Below are 18,460 nucleotides of genomic sequence, written 5' to 3' on the forward strand. Positions count from 1 at the left end.
CATTCGAACAATTTTATAATTTCAATCTGTTAGTTGACTTCATTCCGCACTTAATTAGATAAAGTTTGTTGATTAACATAGATACGAGAGAAAGAAAACCGTTCAATTGGTTAACCTCAACCAAATTCAACTTAGTAAATTCAAGGATCAACTGCTACACCAATTTGAGCTTGAGAAGTTAGCATTCACCTATTGAGCAGTTCCAGAGCAGTTAGAGTCACCCAAAACCGATCCTATCAACTTTGTATATATATAATTTTTTGAAATTTTTATAACAAAATATTGTTTAAACTAAGAAGTTATAATAAATTATAAATCATTACATATAGATCTATATAAAGTGATAGAGGATGTCGTATATGTCGTATTATTACTCAGTTTTTTTTTGTATATGTCGTATTATTACTCAGTTTTTTTTTTGTATAAAAGGTTTTTTTAATAAAAAAAGATTAATTTAAAAAATACAACACGATATGAAACGGTGCACAAATACAGCAAAACACTATCACTAACAGTGTATTTCCAACGTTTGCTATAGTATTTTCAATGTTCGCTGTTATTGAGAGCGGTATTTCGTGCCACATAGGCACCGTCCGTTGTCCGCTATCATAGACAACAGACATAAGAATATTTGCACCATGCCCATTCTTTTTTTTTTTTGTTTTTTTGTTTTTTTGTTTTTTTGTTTGTTTTATTAATTATATAATTAGTAAATAATTTTGTCTATTGTTTATTTGTATTCAACATTTGTAATTTTTTTAAAATTGAAATTTAATTTGTAATTTTAATTGATTTGATGATCAACTAAAACCTTATTAGGTAACAACAAAAATGTAACATAATTATTTTTGTAAAAAAATATAATTACAATTGACACAAAAATAATATTTTTTTCTAATGTTGGATATATATTTTAAATCAAATTCATGAATTTTTATTATATTCTAACAAATATATTTGTTGTTAGTGTTTGTTCTTGCGCTCAACGACGTGAATAACTTATAAAATGATGAAACGATCATTACTAAAATATTTAATAATTATAAAAGTTTATTTAATTTTTATTAAACTTAAATAGTTCTGCTCATTTTTTCAATTAAAACGATTTGTGTTTGTCCATAGAACTGAGTGGCCTCCACTGGCTCCACGTATATATCCAAACGAATTAAAATAAATTGATAACCGCCCTACCAAAATTTTTAACTAAAAAATCGAACTTGTATTAAAAAAATATAATATAAATTAAATTAAATTTAAATTATATGTGTTTAAAAAATAAAATATAAATTTAAAAAAAAACACAGTGGAGACCCCCTCAGTTCTATGGACAAACACAAATCAGTCTAATTAAAAAATGGAGTAGACTTATTTAAGTTTAATCAAAATTAAATAAACCTGTTTAATTATCAAATGTTTTAGTAAATATAGTTTCATCGTTTTATAAGTTATTCACGTCGTTGAGTGCAAGAACAAATACTGACAACAAATATATTTGTTAGAATATACTTAAATAATTCATGAATTTGATTTAAAATTTAGGGAAAATTGCGTTTTTGGTCTTGTATGTTTGTCACTTTACGATTTCAGTCCTTTATATTTTCATATTTCAATTTTAGTCCGCTATTTTTATTTTTTTTGGCAATTTTAGTCTTTTTTTCCGACGTGGCGCTGACGTGGCATCAATTCAGTGCTGATATGGAGCTGACATGTACAGTGCCACGTAAGCATTTTTTTAATAAAAGGGACCGAAATTGCCAAAAATCAGAACATGCAGGACTAAAACTGAAATGTGAAAACATAGAGGATCAAAATCGCAAAATAACAAACATACAGGACTAAATTTGCAATTTTCCCTAAAATTTATATCAAACACATAGAAAGAAATTATTACTTTTGTGTCATTTGTAATTATATTTTCTACAAAAATAATTATGTTACATTTTTAAACAAAGCACAGAAGAAAAGGATAGGCTGTATCCTTTTAAATTCTGTTTTGACTTATAAATAACACAACTTTTGAGTCATAAGTTTTCTATAACCTATCAATATATTATTTTATTAAAAAGCAATTATTTTATTCCATTAATTATTTATGTATAAAATTATTAAGTAAAAGAAAAATTCATGCTTAATATTATTAAAATTTAATTTTATGCTTAGAAACAAGGAACTTAAGTAATTCTAATAACATAATTAGTTAAATTAAATACTATGTGTATGTTACGTATTCTTATTTTAAAAAATACTAAATTTTTACCCTTTTATTTTTATATTTAAAAAAAGGATAATTCAAGTACCGATAAATTGTTCTATTTTTTAAATGAAACTGTAGCATCCATGCACCCTCTATATATCCCGCTTGACATTATTTATTGAATTGTAGCATGCACGCTCAAATTTTTGTATGTTTGTATTTATTTTTATTTTTGCGAAAAGGGGAAAAACGCGAAGAATAATTTTAAAAGTGGATTTTTTTTAAATTGTAAATAAATCAATTAATTTTATAAGACATTTTCGTAAATTAATAATTATCCATAGACAACAGGAAACTAACATTTTATTAAATAATAATCCACATTAAAGATAAAATAATAGGGTTTTTTTACGGTAGAACAATTGGTGTATATATTTTTTTTTTAAATTGTAAATAAATCAATTAATTTTATAAGACATTTTCGTAAATTAATAATTATCCATAGACAACAGGAAACTAACATTTTATTAAATAATAATCCACATTAAAGATAAAATAATATGATTTTTTTACGGTTGGTGTATATATATTTTTTTAAATTTTAAAATGGGTAATATAATCCCCAATCAAAATTATCTTTTAATATATTAATAATGTTTCCTCAACCCAGATAGAATGGATAAAAGCCAAATTAATTACGTGGGATACTAACAGAACTAACGGAAATTCAAGAACGTCTAATAGAAAAAGCTAGCATTGGAAATTTACTAGGATTCCTGATACATTGATAGCATATATCGTTCATTTACATAATAAACGGAAATTCAACAGCCTATATATATATAAATCTAGAAGCCAGAAGAGTATCGACAAATTAAGTATTTGGAAAATTTATCATTGTCTACAACATATATTCAATGGAGCTGGATCGGATGATTCAGTTCAATATCATTAGGTTCCCGCATCCACGCCGATCTTGTTCAGGAGAAGGAGACGAGAGATCAGCGCAGGCAATTTTGTGCCGATGGAGACATCCAGCCAACGGACTTGTGGCGGTAAATTGTGACGCATCGTATCGTGCCTGGAATGATACTGGAGGCTATGGTATAATTATCAGAGATGATATGGGAAGAGTGAAGATGACGAAAGCTTCTCGGTTTCGAATGAGTTGTGCGATTGACAAACAGAAAGCATCAAGAATGGAGTATGGAGTCAAGGTGTTGATGCTCGAGATGATTGCTATTCGAGACGGGCTTCGGCTTTCAAAGAGTTTAGGATTCATGGCGGTAGAGGTGCGATCCGACTCCAAGACCGCAATCGCCATCTTGATCGGGCAAGCCCCATGCCCCGAGGACTGCCGGGAAATTGTATCTGAGATCATGTTGGAGTTGCGTTTGTTTCCCGTTCTTGGCTTCATCTTCGTGTACAGAGAATGCAACAGAGCAGCAGATTTCCTATCTAAATTCGTCACGGGAGACGGAGAAAAGTGCATGGATTGGTCGGAACTGCCTCAAGCTTTACACCAAATAGTATTAGAGGATGCTTTAGGCTTGTTGATTGAAAGACTACCAAAATAATCAATCAATTATCAAATTTTTACATTGTAGCTAGCTAGTACGTTGTTACAATTTTTAGTTTGTATCTTCCTTCAATAAGCAAAATATTCTCAGAATTATATATTTTCAAGGATGCATGCATGTTTTTGTTGTTCCCCATTCTAATCTTAATTAATATTTGGATTCTTTCTTGATTAAAAAAAATATGTGATTTCTAAGTTCAATTATATATTTAATTATTTGATCTATTTTTATCCATGATAAAAATATCATTATTATGAATATACAAATTATGTGCCACTATAAAGATAATAAATGGGTCCAAATTTATTTGATTCAATAAAATTCAGTTTCTATATTATACAATACAAAATCGCTTGGAGTCTCGCATGGAAATAGCCCTTGTTTCATCTGTAGATCTTTCCCCAACCCATATTCTTTAGGGAATTGTTCCTCCAGAAAATGATCAAACTCCAAGCATACTTCTGGAATGCCACTTGGAAGTGGATGTTGACAAACTTCACACATGAGGATAACGCAGCATTTACAAAATACTTAGCATCAAAACATGTGAGACTCATGGTTTCCATAAAATGAATTCACATGAGTTTTGAAACCCAACAACTTTAATACGATCACCGTTGAATGAGCAGAACTGAAATAGAGAAGCAATGTAGCAAATTCAGAGATAATTAAAATACGAATGCTAAAAAATTAGGAGTGTGAATTGTGAAAACCGACTTCATATTTATAGGCTTAAACATGAGGAATTAATACTTCCCCTAATTTCCTGCTAATGGATTTATACACACTCTCCTAGTAATGATGATTAACTACACTTTTCTACTGTTGTAAACATGACAAACGTTGGAAGATGATGGTTCAATTCCATGAGTTTCTTATTAAATTCAATCATAAAATTGAATAGTCAAATTGAACCCTTAATTTGTTTCTCAACACAGTTTCACCACTTTTCAATCCTTGTGGGATTCAAAACATAATTTACTTTGTGGGATTCAAGACATAATTTTCATCCATATAAATGCAACTTTTCAAATTCAAGTTCATGGTAGATGTCAAGTGTGCTGATTTGCTTCTTTTAAAAAAAACGAGGAGTAGTTTAATGTATCGTTGCACTTAGGATGTATATATATATATGATAGTCAAATTGCAAACTGTTTAGAAATTAAGATGGCTTATGCATATGAATATATGTTTGAGCAGTGTTTTGAAAAAATATCCATCAAAATTTGTTGGTTGTTGCCTTGCGAATCCAGCAGAAGATGGAGGGGGCATCAAACAGCTCGAAAATCTGATTTCAGAGGTTTTTTATTAAACAATGCCATTATCAATGCTCGATTTGTCTCATTATATATATGTGTATATTGAAGTGATGTTGATGTAATGTTTTGGTCCTGAGTGGTCCATAGGATGGGTATCGTGCTGTGCGCGCGCTTCAATCCATATTTGTGGCCATCTGGTCAACTGGTAACCAACGCCTCTAAATTCTATGCAAAGAAATCGTTCAAGATGTTCTTGTGATGCATCTCGGTCCTTTCATTTTGATCTTGTGTGTGTGTGTCTCAACTATTAGTCTATTACAATAAATAAATGATACTTTCATGGCCTTAGCTTGCAGATGACAAATGAAGTTGGGAAAGCCATGTTCTCCAAAGCAGGAGAGCTTGGTGTGCCGGTTGGTTTCATCTGCATGAAGGTACTTCTCATCTTATTGGTGAAATGCAATGTTGTTCTGCAAATGCTATACTGCTTATGATTCATTCATTTGTTCTTCAATTTGGTTGCTTATAATATTAATATTGATTTTCAGGGTCTTGATCTCCATCTTATGGTGTCCATCTTATGGAAATCGAGCAACTGTGCACTGAATTTCATTCTACTGTTGTGTTACTTGACCATATATATCGCCTTCTGTAAACCCCCAACGTAATATATTTTAGTATTTCAAGAATCTGTCCATCCATGTACTGATCCTCTCCTTTTTATAATCATCAATCAGAAACGACAATGAAGCACAACTTTTATCTAAATTGCTGAACCTCTCCAGGTTTCCGCAGGTAACTTGATGATTATTGAGCCTAATTCATTCATCTTCCAGTCCTTTGCTAAAAAAATAAGGATCGTATACTTTTGACACAGGTTTATGTGAAATTCAGTGCCTTGTTCAGAGTATCAAGAAACCCATACCCATATGAAGATCTATCCGATACGTTATCCAAACTCGTTTCCTCATATTTTGCCAACCGTGTCATGTGGGGAAGGTATGCATGCATTTACAAGTTATATCTAGAGAAACACTTCTTGTATTGTACAAGATATAATGCATCAGACGTATCAAAGTCTCATTCCAGGCTTCAACCATTTACAGCGACTTTCCTTTCGTTGTCTCTGAGTGTGGTTACAAGGAAGCAAAAGAAGCAGTTTGCCATCTCGCCCAACGAGCACACTAGACAACTTCTGAGTTGGAATGGATTATTGGTGGAACTTTTCAGCACATCTTCAATACCTAACCGTGACAATGTTGGAGTAGAGAAAAAGAACAGTGGCATATCATGTTATCTAATCTAACTAATAAAAGTGTCTTAACATTACAAGTTTATCCTCCATACTTCTAAATTTCTTACATGCAGCATTTTTAAAATCCTCTTTTATTTGGGATAATACATTTTTCTTCCGGATTGCTAAGATTAAATTGTATGACACATTCACATTCCACAACTATCCCCAAATCAAGATTATGACTTTATGCAGTGAAATCACATACACTAATGAACCATAAACAGTAACCAAATCTGTGGCCATGAACCATATAAAACAAAATTATCAGTATCACAATGGACGCAACAAATCAATTCAAAATACCAAAAAAACCACACTTTTTACTTTCTTCAACTCTCAGACTCCAATGGGATCCCCAGCTCCTGCGGCACTTCGGCACCATCTTTGGGCCTAGAGCGACCGGGCGCAGGGACGGCCCAGAACGTCTTGTTCTTGCTAACGGGGCGGCCTTTTTCCAGCTGAACAAAGTCCCCAACTTGGAACTGGTTCAACGGGTCATGGGCCTGGAATGTCTTCTTCTTCCTCACACGGCGCTTGTACTTTGGGTGCGGGGCTAAACGTAGAACCTCCACGCCCACGGTCTTGTCATTGGTGTTGCAGACGACTTTCCCTTGCATCGTCCTCATGGCTCTGATTACAGGCCATATATGAATCTCAATATATATATATATATAGATAATTAGCTAACTACTAATTTACTAATAAGAAAATTAGGGACCTTACACAAGCTAAGTTGCACCTTCCTGGAGACAGCTTCTATCTGAGAGAAAAAGATCCCATGGGCAGCGATTATATGGACTCGAAGGTAATACTATATCGGCTAGAAATATACTCATATATGATCGTGTAGTGGCAAAACTTTGCCCGTTTAAGCTGTGAGCATCAGGGAAGACTTCAGCAGCTTGTGTTCCCTTTCAATCTGCAAGCATGATTTACCCATGATTCAAGATTGGTTTCCAATTCTCCTCGAAAAAGCGTCTAGAACCTTTGTAGTGATTCCCAACCTTCACCTTGACGTATGGATCAAACATACAAGAAATGCACATGCTCTACCAAATCGCAAGTGCTTGCAGTTTTATCCCTTCCCAGTACCACACTCTCGCGGCTAAAGGGGGCCCAGCTAGTCTAGCTCCACCACAGCATACTCAGGTTTTTGCCTAGGAAATTGCATCTACATGGTTGCATCATAACGTCCTACAATTAATTTGGAGCATAACGACTCTCACTACAAAAATTTCCCGGCCGTTGCGACGCTTTTTCCGCCGCAAAAAAAGCGTCGCAACTTTCAATTTGTGAAACTTTTTGAAAGCGTTTGAAAAAGCTACGTCAAGACACCTTGCGACGTTTTTCAAAAACCGTAACAATATTCACAACGGTTTTTAGAATACCATGGCAAAAGTTGCGACGGTTTTGCAAAAACCGTAGCTAACAGTTGCAAACATTGCTACGGTTTTTGAAAAACGTCGGAAATATTGCTACGGTTTTTTAAAAACGTCGCGCAACGTTTTGAACCGTAGCAAAACAAAAAAATTGTTATTTTTAATTAACCGTGATATATATATATATATATACCAATTTTTTAATTTTTATTGATTTTTATATATTTTTTTATTATTAATATTAAAAACATAATTATAAAAAGCAAATTAAAGTTTAGTAACAAATTAATAGTACAAACATTTAGTTACGGTTCACAATACTATGGCATAAACTGTGAGAAAACCAGAGGAGACTGTCTCTCGTCGTCGTCGTACTTGTCGTCACCCCCGTCGTCGTCGTGGTGATGGGTGGGTTCCTCAATATGCAAGGTTCTCTTGCCTCTGTTTTTTTTTTTTGAACACGTGTCTCCTCGGCGGGCTTCTTCTTACTCTTTTGAATGGCATACATGAACTTGGTCACCAATTGCTCCAGATGATTAATGTGTCCCTGCATCATCTTTTCTGCTCTTCTGGATGTCTGCATCTTAGTTGTCAGCTGGTGCAACTGCTGTCTGACTGTCTGCAGCTCATCTCTGGCGGCACGAATCACCTCATCCTGTGCCGCAAGCGACGAGATTCTTCCACATCGTCTGTATCACTATTATGGGTACCCACATCAATGTCATTATCAAACATCACTGTAACATCAACGAGATCATGTTCCCTCATTAATAAATGTGTCTCCAACCCATGAGTTTGACTATCGTCGTTCTAAAATGTCTCATTCGCGTTTTCGTCGACCAAGTCGGCAACACCTCTGCTTTGTGGAATATAATCACGTTGTCTCAATCACTAACGAACAACCAATCTGAAATCGATTTCTTTGTCGTAGGATATGTTAAGTAGACAACTTAAGAAGCTTGGGTACAAAACACAAATGGTTCGTAATACCGTAGACTTCTCTTCCGATTGACTTCGACTATTTTTTCCTTCGCATGAACACAAGTGCCCAATCTAAGATGCGGATCAAACCACGTACACTTCAAAGTATTGTCTTGTTTGTTGAATCACAGGAATACTTGACCTTAATTATTTCGTCTACGGTACCGTAATAATCTGTCGACGTCTCATCACAAGGCAAACCTCAAACATGGACCCCTAAATTATCTGTGGTTTCTTGAGTTGTGTGAAAATTAAAATCATTCAGAAAATAACCTCGAAAACACTTGACTTAGGGAAGATGCCCGAGGGCAAGTTGTTTAATAACAGATGAGAGGTTATAATCTTGGATTTCTGTAGCCTACAAATGAATAAAAATTCGATGTTGCAGTTAATATTAAATAATACATTAATTATCCAGTAATAAACGTGAATTGACCAAGTCAGTATTTATTATACAGTTTTTGAACCACGGAAGAAAATGAAGTTTCAATTGCATCTCAACGTCAACGTTACAGTTACTAATACCTGGGTCACTCGTTCTGCTATGGTTCTCTTACATGCTGCAATCAATAATTCATTTAAAGACAATTTTCATTTAATATGTTAAGTCAAACACATGTGTAAAAGAAATGATATTCTAATTCAGTACTTACAAGGACCTCGTCTCGTAACAATTTAGCAAAACATCGTAGCAACATCATTAAATTCATCGTTCTCAAGGTGCCTGGATTTAGAAGCACCAATAGGTATGCCAGAAATTTTGAAGACCGAAAGATTATCTGACACTTCCTCATTCACATCATCTAACGGGTTTTTCCGTGTCTTTCTTTCCCTTGTTTTGATCGAATTGCTGAAGTAAAGCTGATAGAAAATGGAGGCTTCTTCGACCAGATAAGCATTGTAAATGTATCCTACTACGCGGGCTTTATATCGAACAATTTTCTTCAACTTACGCAAGAATCTTTCGAACAGATACATCCATCTGACCCACAAGCAAAGTCTTCGTACAGGAGATGTACGCAAAGATGTTCCATCAAGTCAAAGAAACTTGGTGGAAATATATTCTTCAAGTTGCACAAAATCAGTGGTATTTGTTTATTCAATTTAAGCACATCACTAACTTTGATATTTCATGCAGTTAAATCCGTGAATAATAAACTCAACTCCATCAAACCTCCCAAACATCTCTGTGTCTAATTCAAAGCCTTCAGACTCAGGTTCCGAGAAGGCATTAGCTCTCTAAAGGCCACAGGTACAAGACGTTGCATGAACACATGACAGTTATGGCTTTTCATATCAAACAAACATAGTTTGTTCATGTCAACACACCTAGACATTTTGGAAGCGTAGCCGTCTGAGAATCTACCACTACCAGTGTCGAAATGTAACTCTGGTCTGTAAGACATTGCGACAAGGTTCGCCCTAGATTTGGCGTTTTTGTTTTTTCCCTGGACATTCATTATCAAACATGTTATCAATATGCATCACGTCCAAATTATGTATGACCAACTTCGAGCACCAATAAGTTAACTCCCAGAAAATACTTCTCTTTCTCCACACGCATTGAAGCATTTTGCATAACTCTTTGTTCGTTTCTTTAGCGTCAACTTCGTAAGAAGGTAGAAACACGAATGAGTCCAACTCGTCAACTAACTCAAATCTTGTTGGACGGGCAATATGCAACACGGATGACACGGTTTCTGCTGCAGCGTAATGGATGATCGTCGGGAAAGAACTTTATGTGATTGTGAAACCAAGATACTTTCCCACTATGTGGTAGTGTGACGCATCCGAGTCCGACATACAATGTGTCGTGCTTGTTTACCAGCTGTGCTCCAACCTGATAACATTGCGTATACTAGAAAATCATTGATGTCACATCAAAGCTACTCTTAAAGTGAAATACGTACGAGAATGGATGTCGTACATAATAGCTCTGTCGAACCAAAGTAATCGCAGTTCAGTGACGAGTGGTTGCAGAAACACATCAAGTTTCTCTTTGGGGTTTTTTGGACCAGAAGCGAGCACAATGAGAAACATATACTCGTCTTTCATACACATCCAAGACGGCATGTTATATGGAGTTAAAATCACAGGCCACGACAAATATTGATGGCCTGTCTGGCCAAAAGGTTGGAAGACATCAGCCGAAAGTGTTACTTGATTTTGTATCTAATGAGTTGGATAGTGCTAGACAAACGATATTCGAAGGAAGAATGATTGAAAGAGGATCTTTTTTTAAATTTTTATTGGTTGTTTTTTTCGAAAATAATTGAATAACTCATCACACCCTACGTGTTACCCCTCATTGAAATTCCTTGACCCGATCTCATTTATCTACGTTCACAAAAAACCCACTAGAAAACTCATTTCATATCTTTCTTACACAGATCATACACACGAAAGCTAAAATCAACCCATAAATTCACCGACCGGAAGCCTAATATCCAAATAAATGTGCATTAAAACAAGATTCAATAAAATTTTACACATTAAAGACCCAATATAAAATGAATGCGCAGTAAGAAAATTTCCCGAGGGCTAGTGTGGAAATTCATGGTTACCAATTTATATGAAACTCATCAATCTTAGAAAAATTTACGAATGTCATCATCTTTGCGTGGTCATTCATTAAATGACCATTTTAACTATCATCCTCCATAACTTATGCCAACAAATGATTAGATTCAAGGAAAAAACAACGAAAACATAAGAAATTGGAAATTATTTGACACCGAGGGATAATCCACTAAAACTTACCTTACAAGCTTTACAATCATATTTATAATCTCGATATTGTTAATCCTCACCTGCAAAAATGCAGCAAATGATCAGATATTAGTATTAATTTCTCTACGACGTTAATCGAAAATTATTATGTCTGATATTTGTTTCATGAATAATAGAGAGTCTTACTTGTTTCCAGCTCAAATTTGTCATTAATTGGTTGCAATGTAACCGAACATATGTGTCCACATCATCCCTCAACAAAAGAATAGGATCATCCAAAACCAAGTTCTCTCTAAAACAAAACAAATTCACACGAGCAAAACGAAACATATTATATTTATTTCCTATGTAATCTAGGCTCTAAGTAACCATATAAAAGATAAAACAAATAGATGATTGTTGTCTTACACCATTGAAAAAACAGCATCACTAGGCCGGTTAGCCTTTTGAAATGTCACAGAAACAAAAAAAAAAAAGTTAGATAATGTACTGAGTACGTGATGAAATAACAAAATATAATGAATTAATTCGTAAAAGATTGTTAGTTTTACATTTTTAATACTTAAAAACTGATTTGGCAATGCAAGTGATATTCCACAATCCTGGAAATGAATCATGTGCTCCCGTATTATGACAAAATGTTGCACTTGTCCAACTATTAATGATAATCTATCTCTGTCAACGAATTCTCAAGATTTGATAAAATAGAGTTTACACTTGAGAATAAGACAAGAGGGGGTGAGATTCCTAGTTTGTGAGGACTTGCATCCTCAAATGTACAAGATCATTTTGTACTAGATTTTCGATTTCACAAAGCATGCTGCCATATCAAGCAAAGAACAAATAAGAATGACTTTGACGAAAAATATGGTTATAGGAAAAAGTTAAAGGGGAGCAAAACATAATTACATATAAGAATCTCAAAAGATATCACATTTCTTGCAATACATATTCTTGACTTTGTGAGACCCTGCGTCCAAGTTTCATCTCGTCCTCGCTTTACTATTGTTGTCTTGGATCGTAACTTCTTGAAGTACAATGAATGGTTTTCTTTAGAGAAATTATCATGATCCATTTAACGAACACAACAAAATAAATGTGTACAAAAAGTAACATGACTCAACGTAAGTAAATATAAGCAAAGTATTACTCAAACCTAGATAGAATTCCAACAGGTATCTGATTCTCCTCGGGCTGGAAAAAAAGAGATATAATGAAGATCATTAGAAATCATCATTGTCACATATAATAATTGTCACATATAATAGACAAAGTGAAAGACATATTAATCTACATAATAATGCAATTTTTGCTGCCAAAAAATACAAACCAAAAACAACCTCAGAAGTCGCAAGAATATTAAGTATTAACAAATATTAAATAAGTCAAGATTAGCGTAGATCTACTAATTGTATGCAAGAACTGCCCACCCCAATTTTGGATGGACGTTACCTAATAGACTTGCATACAGTGAGTAAATCTACGTTAATCTTGACTTATTTAATGTTTGTTAATTTTCTTGCGACTTCCGATGTTCTTTTGGTTTGTGTATTTTTTGGATGCAAAGATTGAATTATTAAGTAGATTAAATTTTTTTTTTACTTTGTCAATTATATGTGTCAATGGTGATTTCTAATTGTCCCTTTTTTTCCAAGCACGAGGAGCATCAGATACCTGTTGAAATTCTACGTAGATTTGGAAAAGACTTTGCATATATTTATTTACACTGAATTATGTTATTTTTTGTATACAATTATTTGTTGTGTTCGTTAAATGCATCGTGATAATTTCCACAAGTAAAACAATTCATTGTACTTCAGAAAGTTACGATCCAAGACAACAATAGTAAAGCGAGGACGGGAGGAAACTTGGACGGCAGGGTCTCACAAAGTCAAGAATATGTACTGCAAAAAATGTGATCATCTTTTGAGATTCTTATATGTAATTATGTTTTGCTCCCCTTTAACTTTTTCTTATAACCATATTTTTCGTCAAAGTCATTCTTATTTGTTCTTTGCTTGATATGGCAACATGTTGTTTGTGAAACCGAAACTCTAATACAAAATAATCTTTGTGCATTTGAGGATGTAAGTCCTCACAAACTAAAAATCTCAATCACTTTTGTCTTATTTCAAGTGTAAACCCTATTTTATCAAATCTTGAAAATTTGTTGACATGGATAGGTTATCATTAATAATTGGACAAGTGAAGCATTGTCATACTGCAGGAGTACCTGATTGATTTCCAGGATTGTGTCATGTGTGGGAAATGTGAAATATCACTTGTGTTGCCAAATCAGCTTTTATGTGTTGAAAATGTAAAACCAACAATATTTAACGAATTAATTCATTATATTTTATTATTTCATCACGTACTTAGTACATTATCCAATTTTTTTTTGTCTCTGTGATTCATCATTATAGGAGGCTAGCCGGCCTAGTGAGACTGTTTTTCCAAGGGTGTAAGATAACAATCTTTTATTTGTTTTATGTTTTATTTATTTGGTTACCCAGAGGCTATTTTACATAAGAAAAAAGATAAAATATGTTTCGTTTTGCTCGTGTGAATTTTTTATGTGTTTTAAAGAGAACTTGGTTTTGGATGATCCTATCCTTTTGGTGAGGGATTGTGTGGACACATATGCTCGGTTACATTGCAACAAATGCATGACAAATTTGGGGTAGAAACAAGTAAGACTATTTATTATACACGAAACACATACCACGCATAATAATCGTGGATTCGATTCACGTCATAGAGAAATTGTTACTAATATCTGATCATTTGTTGCATTTTTGCAGGTGATGATTAACAATATCAAAATTCAAAATGGGGGATAAGTTATCAAAATTCACGTCATTTTTGCAATTTCTTACTTTTCGTTTTTTTCTTTGAATCTAATTATTTGCAGGCATAAGTTATGGGGGATGATAGATAAAATGATCTTTCAATGAATGACCATGATGAGGAGCACGAAGATGATGACATTCGTAAATATTTCTAAGGCTGATAAGTTTCATATAAATTCGTAACCATAAATGTTCCACACTAGCCCGGGAAAGTTTTTTCCTGCGCATTCATTTTATATTGGGTCTTTGATGTGTAAAATTTTATCAAATCTTGTTTTAATACGCATTTATTTGGATATTAGGCTTCCGGCCGGTGAATTTATGGGTTGAATTTAGGTTTCATGTGTAGTATCTGTGTAAGAAAGATATGAAATGAGTTTTCTAGTGGGTTTTGTGAACGTAGATAAATGATATCGGGTCCAAGAATTCAACGAGTGGTAACACGTAGTGAGTGAGGAGTTGATTCAATTATTTTGAAAAAAAACAAACAATAAAAATTAGAAAAAGATACTCATTCAATCATTATTTCCTTCAAATACCGTTGGCCTAGTACTATCCAACTCACTAGATACAAAATCAAGTAACTCTTGTAATAATAACTTTAATGCACCAGCTGATGGTCGATTATGAAATATTAATGTATTAAAAACAGCAGTTACAGCTAAATTATGCTATATGGGTGTCTAAAGATTGAAAATTAGAGCTTGGTGTACTCGGACTTCACCAAATGCCCCAATGCCCTTCAATTATGTGATTCATTATATTTTATCGGGCTACTCAACTGATTTAATATTTTTGGAATTTCGAAGAAATAGCACGTTGTTGTATGAAAGACTCGTAATTCGGCCCTTTGGAACAAAACCAACATAGCAGACTTGCAATAATACGACCCACAAGAAGCTATGATAAGGGATGTGATGATTTTAATATTTGACGACTTAGGTCGTACACCTGGTGGAGTGTGTGTGTGTGTGTTTTTTTTTTTTTTTGATTCAGAGTATGTTATATATAGTTGGTCGTGGAGATGGTGCTTTTAGCTCTATTCTTCCTGCACTATCTTTCGATTATATTTCAATTATGGATCTGTGAAAGAAATTTGTTAAGAAAAATTCATTATCATTTTTTTAGAGTTTAATTGCAAATACTACCTTAATAAAAACGAAAATTTTCCACCTTAATCTTTGAAGTCCTGAAACCTTGTGCTCACGAACTAGCATGGATCTCCTCCCAGTCATTGCATTGATAGCATCTAGCACAAAATGATTTTATATGCATCTTTAATAAAGATATGTCCAAATTTTTTAGTCAATAAAATGCTATAGTGTCGTAATTAAGTATTCCAAGTCAAATATGTGCTGCTAAGAAAACTTATTTGATCTCCTCATATAAATCAACTATATATATACCTAATAACTGGTATGATTAGTTAGCCAATGGAAGGTTCAGTTATTCCAGTTGCAACACAATTATTGACCCAAAAAATTTCTAACTACAAGAATATATCCATTAAATGACATTTTAAAATGCCTTTACATATTACATATAGTGACATTTTAGTTATAGTGATAGTGATATTTTGTATAAGTGTCCTCTATAGTGATGTTAAAAGTGGGATGACACTTCTTGGTGTCATTATAACATAGAAATGCCAACACTTAGTGTCACAAAATATCATTATAAAGACACAGAAAAATGTCAAAAAATATTAATGTGACATTTCATAATGAAACTATAACATATAAACATCAACACTAATATAACAAATAAGGACAAACAAACATGTCAGGATAAAGTTTATAAAGACATTTGTAAGTGTATACTAATATTCAAAACACGTAAAATTGTTTCTCAATAGGTTTGGTTGTTACAAATAGTATACTGACAGATAAAGCAAAGATCAATAATAATTCGCTTAGACGGAGAAAAATGGTTAGAGACAAACAAGAGAAAAAGCAAAGAAAACATAATATAAATTTGAAGTCCAAATGACTATCACAATTACAACAACATACATACATTCTTAACTGTGTGAGACCCAGCTCTCCAAGTCTCGTCCCCTTGTCATAATTTAATTTTGCAGTATAAAATTCTAAATATATTAATTAGAATCTTGATGATCTAAGCAGCTCAAAAAAAGAATCTTCAAGATCTATTTAACTTGTCACAACTACCAGAATAGGGCCCAACAAAATTTGATTATATGAATAAGTACGATTATGATGATATAATGCAAATAATATGTCGAAAAGAAACTCACAGCAAATGTGTTGCAGCTAGACATATCTTCAAGCAGTCCCAATTAGCCCAACCTGTAAGATTACTGAATGTTAAAATCCAAAAATATGAAGAACCCACAACATAAAACCCGTGCGTAAGAGAAATGAGGATAAAAAAGCAGATACCTGCTCTCTCTCAATAGTTCCTTATTACGGACAGCAACAGTTCGAAGAAGAAATGACCAGAGATTTGGGGGAAACGGCTGGGCTATGTTAGAAATGTTCTAGGGTTCAAATACATCCTTCAATCGACCAAAAACAGCAACAAAAGTGGACGAAATCGTGAGGAAACCGGGGTCGAATTGTAAGCTTCTTTCTTTCTTGCTATTTAGGACAGAAACGAAAACTTTCAAGGCTTGGGTATGCTGGAACAGAGGTCTTCGGACCATCTCCGGCGGCGTATGGGAAACGAGGGCGAGGCGAACACCAAAGGCAGGAGATTTTTGGAATCGATAGGCGACGGGAATTGTGAAACCATGAGGAGGGAATGAGACGTTTGGGGAATATTAAAAAAATGTGAAAAATTAATTATTTAATGACATCATGTTAAAAATGTCACAATATATAGTTTATTATGATTTATATATTAACAAATTAAAATTTTTTTAACAAGGTATTTTTGCCAACATTATATACGAAATGTCATCTCACAAATGTCACTAATATCTAATTTTTTATGTAGGAAATCAATTTAAATGCCTAATGAAACCACTCACTCACCATTCTCCACTAAGTTACAATTCCTCAAGCAGCCGAAAAAACTTATGGTGTAGTGTTTTTCGCACTATTAATTGCTGCACATCCCACTTGTACAGATATGTGACCTGTAGTCTGTACAACCATAAGCACTACTAGATGATCATCTTTTATGCCCATCGTGATTTGAAGATTTTCCATTGATACCTTGGTGAAATATCTCGGGTTATTACCAAACTCGAGTGGTTGTCAAGAGCCCGGATGCAGGATGGTTTCTAGGTTGGTGGCAAGAGAAGATCAGTGAAATAGGGAAAATGTGTCTTCCCTTCCCTCGCCAGAGGAGTCTTGCCTTGCCAAGAGATCTCTTCCCTTGCCAAGAGGTGTCCTCCCTTCCCTGGCCAGGAGGAGTCTTCCCTTGCCAAGAGGTCTCTTGCCTTGCAAGAGGTATCCTCCCTTCCTAGGCAGAGAACCCTCCGGAGCACCCTGGCCTCCCAGCACCCTGGCGTCCAGCATCCTGGCCTCCCAGCACCCTGGCCTTGAGCACCCCGTCATCCAGGCTAGAGGACCCTTCCCAGGCCAAATCATAACACGGGTCCCACAGCATGGGCACTATCTGGAAGTGACAGAGAGTAATAATGAGTAGGCATGGGTACTGTCCAGAAATCACGGAAAGAATCTAATCACATTTAATAGATGTCAGAAACCCATAACGTACAATTATTGGGATCTCTCTGGAACTCTTATAAATACCAGGCTCTCTGCCCTGGCCATGGTATGTTATCTTACGTTCATCTACATCTTCACATTCACACTCAATTTTTCTAAATCTCATAAGCCCACTCCATACATCTTAATCTAATTTAAGCATCGGAATGGCGACGCCGGAGAACCCCTCCGGCGCCCCCACTGACGAGTTTTTCTTGTTTCTTGGTGCGTAGGATAGCCTTCACGACGAGGCAAGAAAGCTTGCTGCTATTTCATCCCCGGGGTCATACCCACCCCCGAGTACCTTTTTTATGATAATCGCATCATTGGCGCCGTCTGTGGGAAATTGAGTTCAAGGCGTAGATGAAATTTGCGAAAAGAAAAAGAAAAGAGAGGAACGTAATTTTGAGATCTTCGATCTTGCGTATCGATTTTGGTTGCTCCTCTTTGCAACTTGGATCGATTTCACTGCCTTAATCTCCTGATTCGACAGCTCCATCTTCCTCGTTCCCCG

At 34.4% G+C, this 18,460-nt stretch overlaps 1 long non-coding RNA gene and 1 pseudogene across 2 annotated transcripts; one reads left to right on the forward strand and one right to left on the reverse strand.

Moving 5' to 3' along the window:
• The first annotated feature begins 3,111 nt into the window (after positions 1-3,111).
• LOC140888389 (uncharacterized) lies at positions 3,112-6,448 on the forward strand (annotated as a pseudogene).
• A 42-nt stretch (positions 6,449-6,490) lies between these two features.
• LOC140886150 (uncharacterized) lies at positions 6,491-17,049 on the reverse strand. Of its 2 annotated transcripts, none has more exons than XR_012151443.1 (4): positions 16,672-17,049; positions 16,527-16,578; positions 7,054-15,518; positions 6,491-6,960 (listed from the first exon to the last, which is right to left on the reverse strand). It is a non-coding gene; the product is annotated as an uncharacterized lncRNA (long non-coding RNA). The 2 variants fall into 2 exon arrangements; XR_012151444.1 differs by having other exon boundaries at positions 7,049-15,518.
• Between the last annotated feature and the right edge of the window lie 1,411 nt (positions 17,050-18,460).

This window comes from Henckelia pumila, chromosome 3, assembly GCF_033568475.1.
Source record: "Henckelia pumila isolate YLH828 chromosome 3, ASM3356847v2, whole genome shotgun sequence".
In the NCBI taxonomy this organism is placed as follows: Eukaryota; Viridiplantae; Streptophyta; class Magnoliopsida; order Lamiales; family Gesneriaceae; genus Henckelia; species Henckelia pumila.